Raw genomic sequence first — 22,159 nt, 5'->3', positions numbered from 1 at the left:
AATCAGTTGGTGCTCTGTTGTGGTCTGAAGCCGGCCTCCAGGTGTGAGGGTTCCGGGGCCTCTTGGGAGGGGCTCCTGTGTAGGACAAGGTCAGCCATTGTCTGTGACTGGTGGGGCTATCTGGTAGGAGCTACAAAGCTATCTGCAGTTGGTCGCTGACTATGCTGGACCTGGAGGCATGTGGGAGAGGCCACACTGAGAACCGAGGCTGACTGCCACGAGTACAAGACCCGGGGTAACTCAGCAAAAGGCCCGGGGTACCCCAAAGCCTGAGGCAGCTTGCCGGCTGCCCTTAAGGCTCAGCCACTGAAAGAGCCTCAGGTGGCACATAAGTTGGGTAAGGTGGGGTCCCAAGGAGTCACCAGATTGGGGCAAGTGGTATTCACCAGGTTAGTGCAGATTCAGATGTGGTGCCAATGCTGAGCCTGGGGCCACTTCACAAAAGTCTCTGAGCCTACCAAAGCCTGATGCTGCCTGCCTCGGGCCAGGAGACACCCGAGATTTGTCTAAGAAAGATGCTATTGTTCGGGCCAGGGCTGGTTGCCCACCGCCCAGAGTGTCCCCAGCCACGCACATACCAAGGCCCGATGATTGCTGCTGAAAGAGCCTCCTGCCATGGCGTGGGGTGGGGCTGGTTGCCCAGAATAGGCATTTCTCCAAAGAGGACGTACAGGTGGCCAAAGATATATGAAAAGATGCTCAAGGTTACCAATCATCAGAGAAATGCAAATTAAAACCACAATGAGATATCACCTCATACCTGTCAGAATGGCTAACATCAACAAATCAAAGCTACGAGTGTTAGCGAGGATGTGGAGAAAAGTGAACCCTTGTACACAGTTGGTGGGATAGCAAATTGGTACAGCCACTATGGAAAACAGTTTGGAGGTGTCTCAAAAAATTAAAAATAGGACTACCTTATGACTCAGCAATTCTACTTCTGGGTATTTATCCAAAGAAAACCAAAACACTAACTCAAAAAGATATATGTACCCCTATGTTCACTGCAGTGCTATTTACAATAGCCAAGATGTGGAAGCAACCTAAGTGCCCATCAACAGACAACTGGATAAATAAAATGTGGTACGTATATACAATAGAATGTTACCTGGCCATAAAAAAATAAAAGCTTACCATTTGTGACAACATGGATAGACCCAGAAGGTATTATGCTAAGTGAAATAAGTTAGACAGAGAAGGACGAATACCACATAATCTCATTTACATGTAGAATCTAAAGAACAAAATAAATGAACAAACAAAATGGAAACGGACTCATAGATATACAGAGAACAAACTGGTGGTTGACAGATGGGAGGCGGGTTAGGAGCTGGGCGATAAAGGTGAAGGGATTAAGAAGTACTATTCTGTAGTTACAAAATAGTCACAGGGATGTGAAGTACAGCACAGGGAATACAGTTAATAATATTGTAATAACTACATATAGTGCCAGGTGGGTACTAATCAAGGAGATCAATTCATAATTATGTAAATATCTAACTACTATGCTATACACCTGAAAATAATAAAATAAGATTGAATACCAATTAATTGAAAAATAAAATTTTTAAAAAGGGGAAAAAAAAAGATGGGGTCTCAGGGCTTCTTCCATCCCATCCCTTCATTTTTCCAAAGAGGAAACTGATAAAAAGATATTTGAAGATACACCATAATTTATTAATCCATATGTGTCTGACAATCTCTATATTCTGTGAAATTATTTTTTTACTTAGCTAGAAAATACAGAGCATAGTCTGAGGGGCAAGAACACTGGAGCTAAATGTTTTTGTTGGACATGGCTGTCTAAGAATGGGAAGGGAAGGTCCAGATCATGGAATACTACCTAAGGAAGGCAGAGCTGGATGGGGATGTCCTCGGAGAAGGGAAGAATCCCAGCATACCAAGAAGTTGGGATGAGGTACAACTGCCAGATAAATGGTCATGAGAAATGGAAGAGAAGCACAGAGGAGAATATACCAAAGATACTTCATCAGCATCACCGTGTGCCATTGTGAAAAAGCCTGAAGGTGAAATCTAGATGGACTGTTTAACATGTGCAGTCTGAGCTGATCTGTTTAGTCTTACTACCACTAGCTTTAACTTCCAGAGACAGTGTAAAGAGAACTGCTTTGAACTCTAGCATTTCATATCTATACAGAGATGTTTAGAATGGAGTTCATCTAACTCACGGAATTTTGTCAAGCCAAAGGTTGTGCTGAGTAACACAAAGAGCCAACATTTGGCATCAAATACACCGAAGACGAGGTCTGTGACCCTGGGCAGGTTACTTCACTTTGAAGAACCATATTAATATCGCATATTAAATAGATATAATCTACCAAACTCACTGAGTTATTGAGAAGATAAATAAGATAATGGATGGAAGTGCCTGTTACAGGTAGGCTATCAATAAATATAAACTCCCTTCTTAATGTCATATTCAACACACACATACAAACACACCATTCATATTTTCTAATAAATTATTTCAGGATTCTAGGATTTTTTTAAAAAATTCCCTATACAGAAAGAAAGAGCCTGCAACCAATCTTTGTGCCAGAACTTGAATGAAATGTGATTTGACAGAAGTTATCTATGGCATAAATAGGGGATTCCACTGGATATAATTAGTAATTATGACAAACGTAAACCAGGGGGATGAGTCAACCTAAAATACATACATACTAGTCACCCTAAAGAAGAAGTTTAAAGATTAAATTTCCAGACCAACCTCTTTTTATCTAGGTGCAATTTTTGTACCTGCAATTAGCTCCTTCAGCCTTCAATCTAAGAATCAGTTGGTTAATGGCACATGTTAGTGGCTAATAGCTTTAACTGGAGGACAGTGCAGTCCTAGAGGGTCACACACTTTTCTTCCTCCTCACATGTTTAGTTGTTACACATTACAGACACACCTATGCACATATATACCCAAAAGAGGAAAAAAAAAAGAAAAGAAAAGAAAAAATATAACATGATACTTCAAGAGGAATAGCATGGAATAACTAAGCTACGGTGTATTCCAAAAAAGAGTAATGCTAAGAAATATCATCATCTTGTGTCTCAGCTAGGGTGCTAGAGAACTATCTTGAATGCTCCGGGATCAAACTGAGGCCATAAAAAAGGAGAGCGTGATGTAGAGAATCCCATTCAAACAGCCACCAGATTACTCTGAAGTCTAGAAATAGTATCTCTCATATCTTGAGAAAGAACAAAGATGGCCCCAATTACATGGGGGTCAGGAGGGCAATGAATAGAATAAAATGACAGAAACAAATTTTTGTGGTCAAGGTGGGCAACCTGCATATGGCATAGCTATCTCTACTCTATCTTTAAGCCACCTTATGCTCCAAACACCATCCACAGTAGCCTATAATGCAAGTACTCAGGAGCATCTCGAGAAAAGCCCTACAGCTCCTCCTCGATCATGCAGCTCTGAACTTGACTTTACCATCCAGCACTCTGGATGGGGCTTTAACCTGCCCCTCAAGAATATCGAGGGCATTTTCTCCATCAGTTCTTCTCACTTTAAATGGGCTGACTACCTTTGGGTCATATAAGTGTTTGACTTTGGCTCTTTGGGGACCCAACTCTTGATTCGAGCAGTGCTTCCAATAAACATGCCTCATCACACACAATGGAAGAAAATGGGCCACCAATCCTAGTTTTAGACATTTGTGTTACTTCCAATTAAAATATTGTTCAAGGCCTCAAGTTGCTTGGAAAACTCTATCTGGTTGGGTGGCTGGGGACCCTGAAGTCCAGCAGACTCAGCAAGTTGTAATTTAAAGGTCAAGAACTTCTCTGTAGATCACATTCAGTTCCTCTATATAGACCTGGTTTAATAGGATGGAGCACACAGAGCCTTGCCCAATACTATTCTCATGTTGGAGAGCTGGCATTATGAGTCAGAACTAGAAAGCAAAAAACACTATTTTGGAGCTACCTGAAGAGGGCAAGACAAGGTAGAGTATTAGAAGGGGGGACTCTGAGCCTTATGAAAATGGAGCAGTAAGAGTGGAAAGAGGCTTCTACACTGATTAGCTGCCCGATCTTGGGCAGTTCACTTAACACCTCCAAGGCTAAACTTCCTCATCCATAAAATGGGAACAATATTAATACCTATTCCACACATTCAATTCATCTGAAAAAAAAAACATTTATTAATCATCCACTGTGTGCCAGACAGATCATGAAAATAATCAAAGGGCATAAGTAAAAGTGCACATTTTCATATTTGTCATATACGTTTAATAAACCTTTTTAACTTAAGAGTTTAATAAGCTCGAAATCATCTGCCAATGGACCAAAACAATTCCAAAAGCGCTAGATGAAAAACTCAGGACAAAACTCTAAGTGACGAGAATTACAGAATAGTTCGTGTCACCTGAAGGGCAATTCTGCGGCAAAGTCCACAGATGGTCATATTCATGTTGATGCCCTCCTTCATCTTATCCCCGTAGTCTCCTTCCCAATTCTTTGTGCTCTCCTCACCCCAAGTCTTCTCAACCCTTCATGATGAACCCGGGCCCCCTGTGCAGTGCCCAGTCTGGCTTGCCAGCCTTAAGCAACTCCAAAGAAATTCTTCCTACTCATCAAAATCCCTCTGTCCTGTGTCGCACCCTTAGGTCCTGATAGCTCGGCATGCTAAATTCTGATGACCCCAATTCTTACCACGGTGTTAACAACTGATATATGTCTATTCACTTTCTCTGGGCCATTTGCACTTTAAATAGGGATTCCTGGGGAGTCCTTGTTTTGAGGGAAAGATCAAGTTGAATGCACCTGGAAACTTTATTCCTCTGCATAAATCACATCATACAAGTGGACGTCGAATCTGTCTATGCATAAGGCTGCACAAGTTTCTAACTCTGGTTCCCTTGGGATGTGAAGAGAGAGGAAAATTCAGGTTTGACACCTCAACTACCTAGAAAACGCACAGATGTCAGTTGTCAGAGGGAGGTATCCCAACCTGTCCTGAGCATATCTGGCTTGGGTCTAGGTAGAAAGTCACCAAAGGCTGAATTTTCTCTCCTTAGTTCCAGAATTCAACCCTCTTCCCCACAAGCCATGATTGTACCATCAGGGGTTTCTTGTTACAATTTAATTTTTCTCAGTTGCGCACTGGGGTTCTAATCTGCATCGCACCAGCAGTGGGAACATTTTAAGAATCATTTCCCAAGACATTTTTAATATATTTCCAGTAAATTGTACCTCAACCTGTCCAGCTGGCTGGGTCATTTAACAGTGACACACCCAATGAGTCCTGAGGGCCCTTGGAGGTGTGCCTAGGTGCTTTTCTAATGTGCACGCGCGCGAGCACGCACGCACACACACACACACACACACAACCTGCCTTGGATGAGGGAGCAAAGCTTTTCTAATGTCCAAGTGCTGTGGTGAATATGATGAGAACTGCCTACCAGACAGGGCCCAGACCTTTTAAAGTTTCGTTATGGGAAAGCCTATACACAGGATTAGACAAAAGGGGTTTTGAAGATCTGCACTGAAATTATACCAGCTTTAGGGGAAGCTGCATTCAAAAAGAAAAAAAAAAAAATAGCTGGGTGATTATTTAAAGCCCTAAAACAGACGGTATAGTTTATCAAGTATTTTTAGCCAAATTCAGTGCTGCTTTCAGTGACTTAAAAGCACGTTGCCAAATGTAAACAAAGTTCTCACAGGACAGGAGCCAGTGAGCAGTCGCCCTCGAATCTGCAAAGTCAGAAGGAAAATATAATTAATCACAACTCATTCCTAGCTGGCTGGTTGAGAAAATACCAGTGAGAAAAAGTGAAATGTTAATAGGAGGATTTGGAGGAGGGCGGGGGAGGGGAATGGGGAGAGGCGGTTCCCTCCTCTGCTTTCAAGAGCTTGCATTTGTGCCATTTGGACTCAAGCCCGTGAAATAAACAACGGTTTTGTTTTTGTGGGTTTTGGTTTTCATTTTTTATAATCCAGTTTATTTGACCTTTATTTTTCTGATAATAAAGGGAAAGGGAGAATGTGGCTGAGACGCATTCCTCAAAAGTGCAGCCGGTAAGACCAAAGGCCTGGGGGGCCAGGGGCCAGGGCAGCAGAACACACCGCAAGAACAGGCCAGCAGCCCCCTCACATTTCACTCTCCAAGTAGGCTTTTCTCTTATTTTTTTCTTTTTGGTTTTATTTTTAATGTCTTCCCTTCAGAAACTAGAAGAGAAAATAAATTAAAGAATGGGGTGCTCTGCTCTCAATGCCTAGTGGGAAAGCTGCTGGCTTGGACAAGCTTCCTTTCATTTCCTTGGAAAGAGAGAATTCCATTTAGTTCCACAAATAACAGAAAGGTTCTTCTGAAGGATGCAGTTGGCTCCTCTCTCCTGCAAATTCATTATCAGTGTATTACCTAGAACTTCGGTGTTCCCACACAGAAGGCCACATGGCAGTGGTAACCCTTTCAAGAACAACTCCAGAGATCCCTATTTGCTGACATAGCAAGGAAGGGGATGTGCGGAATTACACTCAGCAACACCCCACCTGTGGATGCCACGCCCACCTTGTCTAATTCATGAAAATTGTGAAATGTTGGCATCTTTGCCACTGCTTTTCATCGATGCCATTTAAGTGAATTTAGAACAATAATTTTATTAAAATGTTTTAGATGCCATATCTCCAATCCATAAAATTTATTGTACCTTTATGCAGAATTATACTGGAGTTGAAACATATAAATCAATTTATAAGGTCTAATGACACACAAACGCTTAAAAACTAAAGGCAATGTAGTAAATTCAAATTACCATTACAAATGTAAGCTTTGTAGTCAGTGTGTGACCTGCTAAGGATTATATTTAACTCCCCTGAGAGTGGTTTATCATAAAACTTTATACTTTTATTACAGTGAATTATTAAGTCCTCCATGACATGAGTCATTCCTCGCACTGACTATGGCTTTTTTAATGACACTATAATAGACATCTTGCTAATAGCAGGAGGATTGCTACCTCTGCAGTAAGGAGAAGGAGTGGGAGGAGGAGGGAAAGGAAAAGACAATACAGGACACACGCACGGAAAAGCATGCTTCCCAAGGGACTCGCATTAACAATCATACAAAAGAAATGTTGGGAGCTTAAAAACTCAGACCCCTCCACGTTCTGTCCTGGGTAAACACTAGCTTATTGCTTGGAAGAAATTCAATTCAAAAGTCACATGTGGAGAACGGAAAATGGTTTAGATTTTCCTGAGCAATTTTAGTTTTCCATCAAAACTTTAAAATTCTCTCCCTACTGCTTTGCCATAGATAGGCTTCCTTTGTTCTCAGAAGCTTTTCACTAATAACAGATGACTGCGATCACATAATGCACAGAGTGATCAACTGCTCACAAACATGACTTTCCTGCAGTGCCCTCCTCCTCTCTGGGTTGTGTCCATACCAGGGCCCAATAGCAGGAGACTTTCAGGAGACCGTGTGAGCCCACAGATCATCAAGTGTGCCAAGTCTCCAACCAAAATCAAGGAAGGGTTTTAAAGGAAATGTTTTGAAGACTTTAGAAAGGCAGTCTTAGCTAGCTGTCCCCAGGTATTACCTACTCCTTCCAAAGACTAGTTGAGGCCCAGGATGCTAGTGTCACACAACCATTCACATACAGTGTCGTTTCCACATTCAGGACACCAGAATTTAGGAATCCCGATATCCTGTCATGAGAGAAGAGCCAGTTCATGTAAAAGACATCTCTGTATTGCAACAGGTAAGTAGTTTGGGGGTTAAAATAAGATGAGGCATTTGAGAAAATGGATGTCTGGCCTAGTTTTCTACACATCTATATGCAAGAGTGGCTTCTTTGTAGGGATTTCCCATGTCTTCTGTTTTGTTTTTTAAACTATCATCTCTGGGTTCTTATCCCTGTGGTCAGTTGGTCAGATCTGAGGCCATGATGCAGTTGCTGTGAACCTCCACTTCCTGCACAGTGGCTCGCCAACTGTCCTGAGGCATTTATTTGCTACCACATGCTTTTCACGCCCATCAAAGCAAACCTTAAAGCGCCAATACATATTTCCGCTATTTTGTTTGCATGGAGTTACCATGGCATTGGTCTGACAATTCAGTCAAATGACTTAACAAAGTTTTCAAAACTGACCGATTGACTAATTATGGGAGTTCTCTTGGTTGCTATATATTTTTTAAGGCACAAGCAAATGAAAACTATAGAAAATCTCATTTCTCTGTGTGTGTGTCTCTTTGTCTCTGTCTCTCTGACACATATTTACACTCACACGACTTAATCTATTTTGAAAAGTTTCACTACAAAGTTCAACAAAGCTTAACAAAGTTAAACAGGATTTGAAATAAACTGTCCCAAATTATTAAGCCATAAACATTTTTTACCTAAAATGCTTTAACTTGTTCCCAAGGCCAGCCACTCTGTCTCCTTTTCGGGTATTACTGCATGAGTGCAAAAAAATCAATGAATTCAATTTAATTTAGCTAGCATTTGCGAAGTGTCTATTACATCCCAGGTCACACTATGCCAGAGACCCAGAATTGAACTTCATAAGCACATAAAGGTGATAATCTAGAGCAGGAGACAGCAAACTGCAGCCCACAGGCCAAATCTAGTCATTGCTTGTTTGGGTAAATAAAGTTTTACCGGAACACGGCCACACTTACGAATGGCTGCTCCGGCACCACAATGACAGAATTGAGTAATTATGACAGAATCATACGGCCTACAATACCTAAAATATTTAGTATTCCATCCTTAACAGAAAAATGTTTGCTGACCCCTGGAGAAGCTTTCACAAATGCACAATCAGTGCCTAAACCATCCCAGACTAATTAAGTCAGAATCTCTGGGGTACAGGCTCTGGCATCCCTGTTTCTGCAAAAGCTCCCCCAAGTGATCCTGATGCAGAGCCAGGGTCAGGAACCACCAGTGGATAAAACAGACTTCGGAGTCATAATAACAAAGGCAATCGTGAATGTGACAGCGGCGGTGAGTCACTTTCTAAAAGTACTGTTGAATTACTGGATGTGCTTAGCTTCTCCTGGAGGGGAGACCAATGTTCTCTGCTGCTCTCAGATTTGATGCCTCGGCGGCACAGGGACCGGTCTCGAAGGGAGCTGACCTTAAGACACCCTAATCCAGGAAGAACAGCCCCAAATCATAATTTTCTCAAAAAGAAGATGATCAAAACTTTGTATATCTACTTCTTCTCCCCCTGGTAGCTATGTGAGTTTTAATGTTATTTCAGTAGCCAAGATAAGTAAACCAGCCTCAAATTGGCCTAGAGAAAAGATCCATCTAATTCAACATCCAAAATTATTCATCAGCAGCACCTCATCTGATGGACTCTGAAGGATAACAGTGCCTATTAAAATATCTGAAGATGGTCATCTCTGATCAGCACATGAGGGGGACAGGGGATCCCTCTAGAAGCCTTACTTAACTCAGGCCTCATTTCCCTTGGGCACTGGGCATGTTGTCCCCGTGATTACAGAAAGAATTGAACAGCAACTTAAACATGTAAGGCTCTACTAACAACTCTGGCAGACAATCCTCATATAGAACAAATTCAGAGCCTCCACGGAAACTATGAGACCTCCAGAGACCTGGGAAAAACCTCAAATTCAAGTAACCTAAGGGGCCTAACCTACTTTTGATTAAACTGCTATTTATCAATCATTAACTGTGGGCCCAGAACTGCCTAGGCACTGAGTGGCATAAATTTCAAAGCATTTACAATCTCTGCACATAAATACACAAAGTCACCCAAGAAATGCTTACATAACAACAAAAGAGACTGTAAGATTACATTCCAAAAGGTAAAACTCAGAGCAATCCTTTTCTGTCTAGAGGCTGCAGTTGTAAGACATTCCTTGGAGGAAGACAGTCCAGAAAGCAAAGCCAGAGTTCCACAGCCACAGGAGAGCAGGAGCGGGTTTCAGAATGAACCAGCAACACCTAGAAGGGAAGGAATACAAGAATTTGCAGGTATAAGGAAGGAAAAACTTTTCCTCAACCTTCTTAGGGTCCCTGGTCGGGCCTAAAAATAAAACTGACAAAAACAGAATAAAGGAGAAAAGCATACTAATTTAATAGAAGTTTCATGTGACACAGGAGCCTTCATGACTAAATGAAGACCAGAGGAAGCAGTTGAGCCTGAGCCTTTTTAAACCAGGTCTGATGAAGAGTGGAAAGTTGTAGAAAAATGTGATAGGACAAAAGAGCATGAGCTAAGGGTGGTAAACTAAGGGCAACAGCAAGGCCTGTTCATTTGGATTCTTCTCACCATCCCTCTGTCTCCAGACAGAAGATACTCCTTCCCTCTGGGTTTAGGGAAGCCTCCTCCCAAGTGACGGTCTTTGGACCTGCTTCGGGGGAGACGGCGGAGGTCAGAAAGCCCTTCCTTCAGGGACAATTTCTCAAATTCCTTGAGCTTAAAATATTCAATATGTCAAGGCACCATATTTTGGGGTAAGATGTCGTGAACCATGTCATAGGCCACAGTCCAACAGTCACGTGGAACCTGGGGAAAGGAGACCTTTATGGACTACGGAAAGGTCCACTGGGAAAAATAAGAAGGTGGGAGGTTGGTAAGTAAGATCTTGGGTGATCTGGAGACCGTTCTAGAAAGGTTCTCCAATTTCATACTTTGCAAGGAACTTTTATATCTGTTATCTCACAGTGCCTTTTCAACAACTCTATGAATTAAAATTTATTAATTATCTCTATTTTAAAGAATAGGTAAATGTAACTGACTTTCTAGGAGGTTAAGTAATTTTCCCAAAGTAATAAACCTAGCAAGTAGGCAAGCTGAAATCTTAATCCATTTCTTAAGGTTCAAGTTCAGTGTTCTTTTTACTACATGACAATGCTGGGAGCTGAAGTGAAGACCTGCTCTCTCATAAAAAAAAATGCCAGCATAAGGCAGGGTCCTTCTCAGGGCTTCCCCAGCCCTCAGGCCCAAGCTCTAAATAACAAAGCCATCTAATCATTAGAATTTCAAAGACAAAAGCCACGGTATCTCTTTATGATCACTGTGACAAATTAGGGCTCCTAACCTTTCTATGCACACTCAAGGACTGGAAGATGTTAAGGAAAATAAATGAAAAATCTGTATATTGCCCCAGGCAAACTTTAGTTTGTTTTGCACAATCAATTCATATTTCAGTATCCCCGCCTTTTGCTAAGTCTTGAAGGAAAAGAAGGGAAAGAGGGAGGGAGAGGAACTGGAAAACTGAAGCTGGTTCTCTACCTGGGCCACGATGGAATGTAAAGGACCGTGTGGCAGGTCCAGATGCAGCCACCTAAATGGATTTCTTAGACTGGTTCTACACAAGAAGCTTGAAGCAGAGACTTAACTCTTTCTACTCATGGATCCCTGGCTCTAAGAACTGCCTGCCTAAGCCAAGTTTAGTGAGAGCAGAACTCAGCTAGATTTCTCCTTCCTGAGTGCACACCCCAAGAGCACAGCTCACTCACACCATCCTTCAAGAGTTCCAAATCTCAGGTAAGGGGGAGCACTTGAGAGAGAAGAATCTGGGTTGTAGCTGAATCCACGCCTGCTGAGAATGTTCAATGTCTTTCGAAGTCGGGAAAGAGGTGCTATGGCTCAAGTTTTAAGAAATGAAATGAAAATTGGGAGTCGTTCATCAGGGCAGACTAATTGCAGACATTTGAAACCCACCCACCCTTCAAGGGGCGGTAAAAATGCCACCTCCTATAGGAGCAGTCTTCCCTTTCTCATCATTTACTCCTGCCACTGACTTCTAACCTGCGCATACCCTATTGTATATCAGTTATGTACTTCAGATTGTCACAGACTTGTGCCATAGCGGCAAAGAGGCAGGAAGGCAGGGCTAGCATTTAGACACTCTATTTTCTCTAACTGTCCACACCCGGGGTTAGTAAATTATGGACTATGGGGCCCACTGCCCGTCTGTAAGGCCCATGACTTGAGAATGTTGTTTACAGTTTTAAATGGTTGAAAAGAATCAAAAGAAGAATAATGTTTTGTGACCTGTGAAAATGACATGAAACCCAAATTTCAGTGTCCATAAATTTTATTGGAACACAGACATACCCATTTGTTTATGTATTGTCTATGGCTGCTTTCACACTACAATTCAGAGTTGAGTAGTTGTGAAGAGACCAAATGGCTCGCAAAGCCGAAAATATTTACTACCTGGCCTTTCACAGAAAAAGTTTGCTGATCTCTGATCTGCACCATAGTAAGAACTCAACAGATGTCTGGGGTGTAAGGAAAAGAACACAGTGTTAGACAAGGAGAAAGAGAGGAAGGGAGGGAGGGAAGGAAGTTTGAGAAAGGAGAGGAAAAAAACAGATATAAGAATGGGAAGTAAGAATAAGGAAAAAACGTAAAGACAGTCAAGGAATTCGTTTAAGGGCTTAAAAGGGAGCAGAGGCCCATCATTCAGGTTTTCATACACCGTTGAGAGTGAAAAGAACAATTTATGCTCCCAAATTCAAAAGTCTTGTTAACACTGATACAACATGAGTCCAGTCTAAGAAAGAATGCCAAGAGGACAGTTACCCAGATATATCATATTCTGGGCTACAAAACAAATTTCAAAACTTTAAAAGGATTCGTGTCATTTATGAGGTCATGTGGGCCTGAAAATTTCTTTGTAGAAAGCTTTTAATTATAAATGAAATTTCCTTAACTGATATATTTCTTGTAATTCTAATAAATTGTATTTTCCTTAGAATTTGCCCACCTCATTGAAATCTCAGAAGTTCAGGCATAAAATTTTCTCCAATTTCCTCTTTTTTCCAATTAACTCTTTTAATATCTTCAGTTATCTGTTTTAAATTCTTTGTTCACTCCTGATGTTGGTAATTTCTGCCTTCCCTGTTCTTTTTCTTAATCAGTCTGACTTGTGGTTTATCAGTTTCCAATCTGTCAGAGAACTAATTTTTGGCTTTATTAAATTTTTCTATTGTATATTTGCATTGTATTTTACTAATGTTTTGGTCTTATCTTTATTGTCTCCTTTCATCTCCTTTTTTTGGCTTAATTTGCTGGTTTTCTCTAACTTCTTGATAAGAATATTCAGAGTACTGATTTTCAGCCTTTTTTTCTTTTTCTACATGCATTTGTTGTTGTATATGTCTCTAATCAAAACTTTAGCTGTGTCACAAGTTTTGATATATATTTTGCTTATCATTCAGTTAAAAATATTTTTCAAATTTTCATTGTGATTGTTAACACAATAGTTATTAAGAAGTATATTACTTAATTTTCAAGCATTTGGGGATCTTCAAGTTATCTAGTTATGTTATGGATTTCTAGCTTAATTTCACTCTACTCAGAGAATAAATTATGTATTTCGATCCTTTGAGAATTTGTAGAGACTTGCTTTATGGGCCACTATATGGTCAATTTTGGTATATGTTCTCCGTGATTTTAAAAATAAGTTGCTGGAGATGGATGGTAGCAATAATTGCGCAACAACGTGAATGTAATTAAAGTTACTGAATCATACATGTAAAAATTATTAAAATGGTACATTTCATACGTATTTCAAAATAATAAAAAATATCTTTACTAATTTTTTGTCTATATGTTCTATCAGGTACTAAGAGAGGTATGTTAAATTTTCCAAGTGGGATTATGAATTTCTCTATTTCTCCTCTGGATCTCCTTTGGATTATTTTATATATTTTTTGGAGGATTATTTTATATATTTGGGGGCTATCTCCTACGTGACTATACAGTTGGACCTGTAATATCTTCCAGTGAAATGGTCCTTTTGTCATTATGATATATTCATTTTTATCTCGAGTAATATTTTCTGTCTTCTTTAATATTAATATAGCTATATCAGCTTTCCTTCAGTAGGTATTTTCTTATCCTTTTATTTTCAAACTTTCTGTATCCATATAGCAGCATATTATTTGGTTCATTTTTATTTACTCTGACAACTTAAATTTTTTAAATTGATACATTTGGTCTGCATACATTTAGTGCAATTACTGATATATTTGAGTTTAGATCTGTCATCTTCCTACTTAGGAAGCTACCACCATTCTGTTTTTATATATTCTTTTTCTATCATTTCTTGCCCTCTTTAGGATTGACTAAGTATGTTTATTTATCCCATGCTCCTTCTATTATGTTGTTATGCATTCTTTTAGTGTAAGTGTATGTATTTTATTTAGCAACTACCTAGAGATAAAAATACATTCTTGACCTATCAAAGTCTAATGTAAATTCAGACATTCACTTGTCTCTTGGCAATTCAAATGCCCCAAAACTTTAATTCCATTAATTCTCTCCCAGGTTAAATGCCACTGTTAAGTGTATTTTAATTTTATATATTTATTCTTCCCATGTGACATTATCATTTTATTATTAATATTTATTTATATGTATCCACATATATATTCACCATTTCTGCCACTTTCTCAATCTTCAATCTGAAGTCACTGGAGAATACCCTTTATACTTTCCTTCAATAATAGATCTGCCAGTGATACATCCTCTCAGGTTTTTGCTTATCTGAATACATTTCTATTTTGCCTTCATTTTTTAAGGATATTCTCACTGTGTATAGAATTCTAAATCACCACTTTTTTTCAGTGCTTTTAATATGCCATTCATCAATTGCTGGCTTCTGCCATCTTTCTGAAAAGTTCATAGTTAATCTTATTGCTCTTTTCTCTCTAGCTACTCTTAAGATTTTCTCATTTTCTTTTGTTTTTAGCAATTCAATATTGCATGCAGTTTTACTGTTTTTATTCTACTTCAGGCTCAGAGTGCTTCTTTAATACATGATATTTTTGTCAGTGGTGGGAAACTCTCAGAATACTGCTTTTACTCAATCCCCTCTCTCCTATCCTGCTGGACTTATAATTACACATTAGACCTTTTCTCTTTATCTCTTGCTCTTTTTTCTCTTTTTCCCATTTGCTTCTTTTACATCCAAAGTTTTATTTTGAATATTTTTGACTTATAATACAATTTACTTATTCTTTCTTCAGCTGTATCTATTCATCATGAAAATAGCTGTGCCTATTCATGTCAATGTTGATCTATAGAGTTCTTATTTCCATTCCATTCCAAGTTCTGGAATATCTGTTTGTTTATTTGTTTTTATGTGTTTGTTTGTTTGGTTGGTTTATACCCCAAATTCTCAATCTTTCCTTGAACATATCAACATATTATGGTTATTTGAAAATTCATGTCTGATGTGTGTATATCTGGGTTATATACATAATTTATATACAATATATATAATAGCATCCAGCAATATACTATACATTGTTTCTCTTAATTTTTAAAACATTATCATATATTTTGATATGCTTGGTTATTTTTGCTTCAATGCAGAACATTGTATATAAAAATTATGGTAGTAATTTCAGGATTACCAGTATATGTTTGCTTTTGAAAGATGGCTAAAAGTACTAGCATCTCAGGTCAGCTTGTTCTAATAGGAGACTGAGGCAATTTGAAGCTTGGTGTAAGTCTCCACAAATAAATGTAAAATCAGTTTGCTCTTACTCCAACTGAAAGCCCACTGTTTTTCCAGGGTTCTCACTCCTTTACAACTCCTGAACTCCGACTTTGTGAGACTGTCAAGAGTTGTGCGCAGCTTCTCAGTCTCCCAGTAACCTCTTCCAGAATTCCAGAGGAACACTGCTCTAAACACTGGGCTTACCTATCTCGGTTTCATTACTCTCCCTTGGTCCTATTAGATCTTGGTCCTATTAGTTTGCACAGTCTTATTAACTCTACTATTCCTTTTGACGCATGTTTTTCACATTGTTTTCCAGCTTTTCTCAATGGGATGGTTGTCCAGAATACTCAGTCCTCCATGACATAAAGCAAAACTCTTGACAGGAAATGTTTCTAGTTAATGAGTAATATTGTTTCCCTCACCCCATCCAAGCAATTTGTGCCATCCTTATGTATTTCTAATCCCTCTGTCATCTATTCTTCAACCACCACAACAAAGTCAAAATCTAAGTCTAGGAGGAAAGATGAAAATGTTTAAAATTAATAATAATCTTTACTTTGTCCACAACTTTACATATTGTTTAACTTCATGTAATATAATAATTTTATAATGTATCATACTTTAGGCACGATGATACTGATACAGAATTAATTTCTAAGGCACAGTCCAAATTTGAACCCAATCTCTCTGACTTCATGTGCAGTCCGCATTTCACTAAATAACGCAAGTTCCTGAAAGGATAGTGAATGCCTAGATAAGAGCATAAATTCCTCAGCATCCTACCATTAGTAGAAGGTAGAAGCAAAACGCCTCATTCTCCCAGAATCAGGAACATAAAACCCATGGAAGCAGCTACTAACAAAACATGAGAGAATTTTTTTAATGAAATAAATTCCAAAGAAGCAGAGAACATCATCCAGCCTCTTCCCTTGCCTAAACAGAATTACCTTTGCTGCACCTGGCTAAACAGTTTCAAGGGTTTTCTAATGAATCACTGTACCAATGGGACCAAATGAATACCTAAGAATCTTCCTTTTCTTCAGAAACTAGATTCTGCTCAGGATAAATTACTCTTAGAGGTAAATCATGGAGAACCTTGATCTTGTGAGATTAAGATCCTTTGCATGGTCCTTTTTACTTAAACAAGACTGCCTATTCCCAAACCTCGTTATAAACTTACTACATACCAGATACTATGACAGGAATACTACACAGACCAAAATAGACAAAGTCCCTGTTCTCATGGAGTTTACAATTTAGCTGACACCGTACATTTCACAAGTCATTACATAAGTGGTATGTAGGTGAATGTTTAAAAACACTGGGGGGCAGGGTGAACACCGATTTGTAGCATTTGCCCATTTCTTTAGCGTAAAACTCCTACTGTGACTGATTTCAGGCTATCAGGCTACTGTCACTGAATATGTGACAGAGAAGAGATATACACAACCAGCTCTCATAAGAGAGTATGAACCCACTCAAGTGCATCACTGTCCATGATAAATTGAAATGAAAAAAGAACCACACTCAGTCTATATGGTTACAACCAGCATCTTCGAGGAAGTGATGCTGGTGCTGAGATCTGAAGGATGAGTTCGTATTAACCAGTGGAGCACAGCCCACATTCTACTATAAGTAGGCTGGAAATGGAAAGCATCGAGTGAGGAGTTGGGAAGTCTGTCTCCATTCTAGTCCATTTTGGTCTGTTCCCTGCCTGATAAATTCCTCAGCATCCTACCACTAGCAAAAGGTGGAGAATGTTTTAAAAACTCAAAGGTAAAAAATGCTCTTGAAAGGATCTGGGCGAGCATTCCCATGTTATAGGAGCATAATCTTGGGGCCAGCAGCATTCTTCAGCTACATTTACATCAAGGTAACCCAAGGCACCAAACAAGAATCTGGATTTCAAGGGCCTGGCAGCTTTGCTTAGCTATTCTCAGCCAATGGCACAGCTTCTCTGCCTAAAGTTTGAGATACATTTCTTATTAAACTTTAAAAAAATGATAAAAATAATACAGATGGAAGAGGGAGGGAGAAGAGAACAGAAAATGGTTGCACATTGAAATAAATGTGCTACTTGAGAAAATTATAAGTGCCTAAAAACAGAAGTTTATAATGAAAGTGCCTTCTCAAGCATAACTATAGCATCACTATTCTGATATGAAAATACAATAAACTGTCCTATTAAATCTAAGGAGTTAGATTTAATAAAGTGGTTGGTATATTAAATAAATGCCAACTGATTATTAAAGATCTTTTTATTGAGGATTTACAACTATGTCATCAAATAACAGAGCAGGATTCAGGTATAATAAGATCCATATAAGAAACTTAATTTAAAGTAGTGCAAAGAACCAAAACCACTATTACAAACAGACCATGAAAACTCAGAAAATAGACAAGTTAAGAGGCAAAAAACAACCCATCAAATTATTGTCAAAAGTAGGTAGTGAGGCGATAAGGGAGGAGAAAATATCATTTACATATGAGTCCTCTAAATAGCTACTCAAAAGCGCTATAGCATGACAGAACGGCACGCTCCGTGGATAGTGTGCCCTCCCTTAGGAGCTGAATATTCCTCCCTTTTGTCTCTTTGAAATTTTTTTTTAAATATGAATTTTCTGTAGTAAAAAAAAAAATCCTTGAGTTTCCTAGAAAATGGTTCCGTCTTCTAAGGGAAAATGGGCTTCGAGAGCAAAAGGGTCTGTGTCTCTACACCTAGACCTGGAATGCTGCTGAGGGGTTTGGAGGGAGGAAGAGAGAAAGAAATAGAGAGGGGAGCGATGGGAGGAGAGAGAGAGAATGAGAATGAACAAGGAGACGAAGGAGGTGGTGGAGAAGGAGGAGGAGGAGGAGGAGGAGGAGAGAGGGATGGAGAGAAGGTAAGAAGGGGAAGGAAAGGAGGAAAAGATATTTGCCTAAGAGTCCAAAAACTGAGTTCTTTTTCTGGACTTATCTCTCACACACAGTGAGACAGTGAACAAGTTATTCCAAAGGGTCATGCTTCCTCACAAGAAAAAGGTTAAGCTAGGAGACCTCTAAATTCCCTCCGAATTCCAGACTTCTTTGTTCTATTCTTGAATCTAGTCCTTGGATCTTTCGGTAAGGATCCCTGGAATAGGAAAAAAGAAACCAACCAACCAACCTTGCAGAGTAACAAAACCTTCTAGGAGTATGAGAGACATCAAGTCCCAGAGACAGAGAGAGTGAGGAGAAGCTTACAGAGTAACAATTTTACTATCTTGATTTAATGTGGTCTTTTCTGATTTTTTCAAGCACTCTCACGGCTGTTTTTCAAGCACACTGCCACCCAGCCTCCTTGTTTGGTGGGCAAGGAAAGTATTACTATTTCCATCACACAGAGGAGGCAACTGAGCTCAGAAATTACATGCTGATTTGCCCACGAGCAGACTGGTCACAGGTAAGGGCTAGACCTCTCCACAACTCAGTGCCAGCCTGGCAGGTGGGTGGAGTGGGTACCTTATATGCATGTACGAGATGTTCCAACACAGGAAGCCCTGGACGCATGGCTTGGGCAAGACAGATAGTACACAGTTTTACAACCAGGCCATCACTTGCCTTTGACCCATAACAGGCAAACTACACTACAGAGAGTAAGCAAAAAGGGACCAAAAAAACTGCACTATTGACAAATGACTCCATTTACAGTCCAGCTTTCGGACAGCTTATCCTTAATCACAAGTGACACCTAATTTGTCCCTAAAAATCTAGCCTTTACATCTTTGATACTTGAGGCTTTAAGTTAAGATATGTGGATGTCCTTCATAAATCTGATCTCTTTCAGGACCCCCAGTTGCCACCCAGGAGCAATACGGTTACTTTCTCTTCCTCCCAAAAGGCTTCAGTGGGAGTAAAGAAATTATCTTTAAAATATACAAAGCAATCCCTCAGCACAGGCAGGAAAGAACTCATCTAAGCTATGCACAAAACGGGGAGCAGAAATCTACCAAAAGAAAATCGAGGAGAAGAGGAAAATGTATATTTCTATCTCTCTTCATCTCCCCATATTTCACTGGCCTGGATCACGGTAGTTCTACACTGTAGAGGGACATCCGTCAGCACTAATCAATACACATGGTGTTAGTCATGGATGATAAATTTGAAAGGGATTATAATTGTAAACAGTGATCAATAGAGACTTGCTGGAGGAGACAGAGGGGAAAAAACAACCTAAAATGTTACATGGTTAATAAAGTAAGGCGGGGAGGGTCACTCTTAAACAAAACTCCAAGAGACCTACAATGTTCTAGTTCCTTCTCTTATGGAAGGTGGAATGGAAGAGGGAGCAGATAAGTAATACTCCCCCGGACTTTTTCATAAGGCAATTGCTACTAAAAGGGTGCATTATTAATTTACAGCATATTTGCTGATCCTTCTGGTTGGAAGGCACATGCTCCATTAGCATTTGGTTGAAGATTTGTTTCTGGATCTGAGCTGGCATCACTCAAAGCCCCCAGAATATGGCTTGTCCCTTCCCCACCCTCCCTCCACCCTCTTCCCTTTCTCCAGTCTCTTCTCTTCTCCCCTCCTTTGATTTCACCCCCAGCACATGACTGAGCAGCGCGTTCACAAGCGTGACATCCCCCTCTGCAAACAAATATATCCTGAATCCAAGCAAAAAGGAAAAAAAATGCAGAGAGCCTCCGCTGCTCACCCATAGATGAATGGAACTATCCGTCTTGTCACCCAGGGTCGGAGCGAAAGGTTACTCCAAGTCTATACCTTAGAGTCTCTGCTGACGTTTGCAAGCAACTTCCTTAAAAATAAAACAAAATAAAGAGTGAAAAAAAAGAAGCCTGCCACATCAAGCCCTCAGTCGGTCCCTCTAGAACCCTTCTCAGATCATGTCTTCTCACCACCTTTGGAGTCACAGCTCCAGGCCTGACATATAAATTTTTTTCCCGCTGACCTTTTAGTGTCCTTTCTGCCAGAGTGTGTAAACCATAAGCTGATATATGAAGGCAATTTTTACTGGTGCCACTTGTATCTGAGTGATTGCACACACTTTACGTTTCTGGCCTGCCACCCCTTCCACCTTTCGAAGATCTCTCTATTTTCTTTTAAGGGAACTGCAACAAAGGTGAAAGCAAGTTTAACTGCTTCAAGACTTTGATGGCCAGAAGCACCTGTTTGCGAGATTCAACTGACCAGGGCCCGTCTTCAAAGCTGGAATTTTTCTTTGCTGCTCTGGGGATCAGCCAGGCAGGAAAAATGGGCTAAAGAGGTTAAAGCGGCACTTCTCCCCCACCATCCCCCCAACCACAACCGAAGCTGACAGACATCAAAGCACCAAGCTTTGTTGAAGACTCAGAGGACAGAGAGTCATTGTCTCCATAAATCCAAAGAGCCTAGGCCCCTGGGGACTTCCTTGGTCAGAGTTTGGGGGTAGACAGGTGAGGCTGAGGAATGAATGGGTGTAAAGCCAAAAAAGATACCGAGCTGGCGGAATCACAGTCCCATACTCTACCACTCTGCCATTGTCCTGTCATACCCTCAAACGCCAACCCTGCTGTCTTCCTTCAGCATATCCACAGTCCTGTTATGCTCTGAGACATGCCCAAGCCTTGGAAGAGAGGCTATAAGAAGCCACGAGGGAGGCAGAATTTGCTTTTCTTATTCCAAGCGAGGATAAAAGCAGGAAAAAAGTGTAGCGCCCACCGCCATCATCACCATGACAACGTGTATAGTAGCTCACAAGGAATCAGGCCTCAAAGCCTGGAGTGAGCGAGCCCTATTAAGTGATATGAAATGCATGCTGAAGACAGGACTAAGTTTAATGAAGCTGAATCTCAATCCCGTCTATCAATGTCCTCCGCGTAGGAGGAGCCGCAGTGGTGAGTGAAATGTGCAATGGGAATGTGGCTCCTGAGGGGCTCCTACCCATCGTGCCATATTGCCCTGAAAATTTCAAGGTTCAATTTCAGTAAGTGGCCCAGTGGGTCCCTTTCACTGGAGCATGGCTCAAGAAGATTCATTAAGAATGCCCTGCCCAACTTAAGTAAGATCCACTGTCATTCTCAACGTCTAGGCCCCAAATGTCCAAGCGACTTTGATTATCTAAGTAGCCACTGAAGATAACCCATGAAAGACCCGCCCTTCAGTGGGCTCCTCACCTTAAGGTCACTCCTTGCCAGTGTGTCTTAATCATCTGTGGCGAGATCACAGTAATTTACTACTAATAATGAAGTTCTAAGATTAAAAAAAACATTTTTAATATATTTAAACGAAGCCTATTTTATTTTCTCACTCAATGTATTTAAATTTGAGTGAGAAAGGAAGGAAATATAGCTAGTGTCTGGGAATGCCAGATCTGAAGACCATCTGATCTGTGTTGCTAGCTGTAGGAGAAAAGAGCTATGGATACACCAGGTAGCACTGTGGCGATCATAAATCATTACAAGATTTTATTTCCCAAAAAAATTCTTGGGGAGAGATACTCAAAATTTGGATATGTGCTTGGGAGTGTTTTGAGTATGTAAAACTGAACTATCAAAAGCATGGCAATTGAGAGAAGGATAAGAAGTTATGGATCAACCACTGACCAAAACAGCACAAGATAAAGTGTGGGGTCGGGGAGGATGCAGGCAAACGGTCAGTAGGCATATGTCCCACGAGAGACTCTAGGAGAGAAGAGCACCTCACCAGACAAACCCATCCAGCCTGCTCTACCAGAACCTC

At 40.3% G+C, this 22,159-nt stretch overlaps 1 long non-coding RNA gene across 1 annotated transcript in view; it reads right to left on the bottom strand.

Annotated features, from left to right (window-relative positions):
• The window catches only part of LOC120621622 (uncharacterized), a 346,009-nt gene extending 325,773 nt beyond the window's left edge, over positions 1 to 20,236 (bottom strand). Inside the window, exon 1 of the long non-coding RNA XR_005658219.1 lies at positions 20,136 to 20,236. This is a non-coding gene — a long non-coding RNA (uncharacterized LOC120621622). The remainder of the gene's footprint in view (positions 1 to 20,135) is intronic.
• Positions 20,237 to 22,159: the final 1,923 nt, after the last annotated feature.

Source organism: Pteropus medius, unplaced genomic scaffold (genome assembly GCF_902729225.1).
Source record: "Pteropus medius unplaced genomic scaffold, Ma_sr-lr_union100, whole genome shotgun sequence".
NCBI classification, from domain to species: Eukaryota; Metazoa; Chordata; class Mammalia; order Chiroptera; family Pteropodidae; genus Pteropus; species Pteropus medius.
Note: the sequence above shows the minus strand (reverse complement) of the source record. Positions and strands in the feature narration are given on the sequence as shown.